Source organism: Pinus tabuliformis, chromosome 4_1 (assembly GCF_031772625.1).
Source record: "Pinus tabuliformis cultivar Carrire ecotype Pingquan chromosome 4_1, CPIR1, whole genome shotgun sequence".
NCBI lineage: Eukaryota > Viridiplantae > Streptophyta > Pinopsida > Pinales > Pinaceae > Pinus > Pinus tabuliformis.
The window spans coordinates 681,382,524-681,386,415 of NC_142303.1; the positions used below are offsets into that span (position 1 = coordinate 681,382,524).

Below are 3,892 nucleotides of genomic sequence, written 5' to 3' on the forward strand. Positions count from 1 at the left end.
GGGAAGAAAGAGTACAACTGATAAGGGAGGCTCACACCTCCAAGATTTCTAGTCATTTTGGTGTTTGAAGAGTGGCTAATTTGCAAAGGTACATTTATTGGCCCAAGATGCAAGAGGGAGTAGCTAGTTTTCTCAGAGGTTGGATTTTATGTTGCACTAGGAGGAGCCTAGTAATTTAAAGGAAGCACTATAAGGTCCATAGGTTGGCCCCCATATGCGCAGATACAACTAATCATTATAAGCTAGTGCATGGAACATGCATGTACATAACATTATATATGAAAATGACATCAAAAGCAATCTAAAGGCGTGAAAGATTTTTATTGCGAAGCACTCACCTTGGATCAACACTATGAAAACTAAAAAGATGCTTCATATAGAAACATGTGTGGCTCAAAAAGAAAAAAGAAAAAGAAAAAGAAACTAATCAAAAGAAAAGAAACAAATCAAAAGAAAAAAGAACAAATCAAAACCTTTAGGAGGCACTGTCGGAGTTGGATGTGCTGAAATCTACATCTTAGAAAAGATAAAGGTTGGAGGGCTAAGGGGATGTTAGGTTGGAAGGTGGGGTGATGGGGCTGGCTGAAGGCTCATTTCAAGCCTTGCCTTGCTGGGTGTTGTTCATTTTGTAATTTATCCTATGTTAAGGCCCCACAGCTATGTTGTGGACAACCATGGGCATAGCAGGATTCGAACCTGCGACCATTAGGTTAAGAACCCAATGCTCTACCATCTGAGCTATATGCCCCAAGCTAACAGCTAATTCAACACCTGAGCCTTCGGCTAGACCAACACCTGAGCCTTCGGCCAGACCAACACCTAAGCCTTCGGCCAACACCTGAGCCTTCGGCCAGCCCAACACTTGAGCCTTTGGCCAGACCAACACTTGAGCCTTCGGTCAGACCAACACCTGAGCCTTCAGCCAGAACAACACCTGAGCCTGACTCCAACTCCGACATCGACTCTGACTCCAACTCCTACTTTCCCGACTCCAACTTTCTTGACTCCGACTCAGACTCCGACTACGACTCTTCTGACTCCTCTGACTCCTCTGACTCTGACTCGCTTCCATCCCAATTAACACAATTTTTTTTCTCCTAAAGGGTGCCTCTAATTGTGCAAGGAATGAGGATGTTATGAAACGAGCTCAAGAAAAGATAAAAAAGATAGATCAACGCCTTAGAATTCAGCCTCTTCGAGGGGGAAACCTCCTTTACATTACATAAATGAACAATTCTTTGATGATACAAATGAAAAGACCTCCTTTCTATATATAGGAGTCTAAGGGATCATAACATAATAAGAGCCGCCATAACAATAATAATGTAAGGGCACAATAATAACAATAGTGGGCTTTTATGGGGCAAAATAGTAACAATATGGGCACTACATGGGTACAACGATATAATAAGTGGGTTGTACTAATAACAATAAGGGGTTACACTAGTAGTATAGGGGCCTAACATGCCCCTCTCCTTCAAAAAGCGTTGTCCTCAACGCTTGAGTAGTTCTTGATGCTTCTCTATAAAATTCTTGTCCTCCCATGTGGAATATTCAGCGGGTAATTTCTTCCCCTTGATGAGATACTCTGAAATTGGTCGATTTCGTAGCTGTTGGGTTCTTGTTTTTGTGATTGCTCTAGGTTCCAATATGATTTTTCTTTCCTCTTCAATTTCTAGGAATATGGTTTGAATTGAGATCTTTTGCAACTTTTGAATAAGTGGCCATACTTCTTCGTCCTTCTTCCATTCATTCCTTGCTTCATTTATCCAATCTGGTTGGATAACAGAAATAGCACAAAACAATGCTTCCATATCCTCATCCTTGAAGAGTCTTCCCATTCGGTAAGGTCGCCATTTTTTAAGTGCATGTAGTGTTGCCAACATTTCCTTCTCATAAATATCTTGCTTGAGTTGTAGTAGTAAAAATATACCCAATCACCTACATCAAAACATTTTTCACTACGATGTTGATCTACCTGTTGTTTCGTTTGATTTTGCACCGAAATGGCATTATCCTTTAAAAGTTGGAGAACTTGTTGTTGATGCTCGATGTGATCTTTCACTGCTTGAACCTTTTTCTCCTTGATATGTCCTTCTACCTTTAGAGTTTGAGGAGTGGTAATTTCTTCCAATCCTTTACAAGATATGGTCGGATTCATTTCGTGATGCTCGATGTGATCTTTCACTTCTTGAACATTTTTCTTCTTGATATGTCCTCTTATCTTGATAGTTTGAGGGGTGGTAATTCTGACCAATGAATTACAAGATATGGTTGGATTCATTTCTTATTTCTCGATGTGATCTTTCACTTCTTGCACCCTTTTATTCTTGATATGTCCTTCTATCTTGAGAGCTTGAGGAGTGGTAATTCTTGCCAATGCTTTACAAGATATGGCCTGATTCATTTCTTCTTTCTCTGGGGTGGGGTCCTGGCGTATATCTTCTCCTTTTGATGTTTCTTGATCCTTTTCTTCCTCCTCTTCATATTCTATGTAAAATAATTTCTTCTCAGCACACTTATGACCTTTAGTGCATTTGCTATCACAATTGTAACAAAGCCCTTTTTCTCTTTTTTCTTCCAATTGTTGTGGTGTAACCCTTGTAGGTTGTGGAAGGCTAGGAGAAACAACACTTCCATGTTTATAGTTGTGAGGGGTACACTTCCTGGTTTCCATAATTTTTCTTTCCACTATGTCACAAAGCCCTTTTACTCTTTCCAATTGTTGTGGTGTTGCTCTAAAGAAGCTGTTGCTCTTTGTATCCTCATAATGTGTTATCATTTCCTCCATGAAAATTGACCACGTAACAAGTTGTTTACGAGAACAAAGCCCTTCGTACCATAAAAATTGATCTGGTTCTAAATATGAAGATGCAACACATACCTTTTGTAACAGTTGTACACCATGTAGATCAAAATATTGCTCCATCTGAAGTATCCAATTTACCAGATCCTTGCCATCAAACTTCCTCATCTTGTTTTTTCTTGATTTTAGGAGATCGACCTTGAAACAACTGTAACTCTGTCCTTTCACATCTTTAAGTTCTGAAATGGTGACCTATAGTAGCCCTCTGTGTCCTCTTTCCAATGCCACAAGTCTGATCCAAATTGGATTCTCCAAGGAAGAGTTATGCGAAATCTCCCACAATGACTTGATTATAGACCTTTCTAGAAGAGCGAACTTGTATGAAGTGCCATGTGTCACTGTTTCGACCTTTGGATCTGAAAAAGATATACAAAAAACTATGGTCTGTCCTCTTTCTGTACCTTCTTACAAAACTTCAATCTGATCTTCAGAGAGAAAGTTATGACGATTTTCCCCAGGTCACCTGTTTGGAATGTAATTGAGGAGTCTGCAAAAAGACCAACTTCCTCAGATCATATCTCCACAAATATAGCGCGAAAAGCTCTAAAATTCGGACCCAAGGTTCAACGTGATTTCTTCTCAAATGGGTTTTTTTTGCAACTTCTGAAACGTCGCATAAAAATGTTATAGTGAAAATGCCACGATGACCTGTTTGGAGCCGCAAAACCCTAGAATCCAAAGCTCTGATACCAAATGTTATGAAACCAGCTCAAGAAAAGATAGAAAAGATAGATCAACGCCTTAGAATTCAGCCTCTTCGAGGGGGCAACCTCCTTTACATTACATAAATGAAAAATTCTTCGATGATACAAATGGAAAGACCTCCTTTCTATATATAGGAGTCTAAGGGGTCATAATATAATAAGAGCCGACATAACAATAATAATGTAAGGGCACAATAATAACAATAGTGGGCTTTTATGGGGCACAATAGTAACAATATGGGCACTACATGGGTACAACGATATAATAAGTGGGTTGTACTAATAACAATAAGGGGTTACACTAGTAGTATAGGGGCCTCAT

At 39.5% G+C, this 3,892-nt stretch overlaps 1 non-coding gene across 1 annotated transcript; it reads right to left on the bottom strand.

Annotated features, from left to right (window-relative positions):
* Positions 1–675: 675 nt before the first annotated feature.
* TRNAK-CUU (transfer RNA lysine (anticodon CUU)) lies at positions 676–748 on the bottom strand. Its single transcript has one exon. It is a non-coding gene; the product is annotated as a tRNA-Lys (tRNA).
* Positions 749–3,892: the final 3,144 nt, after the last annotated feature.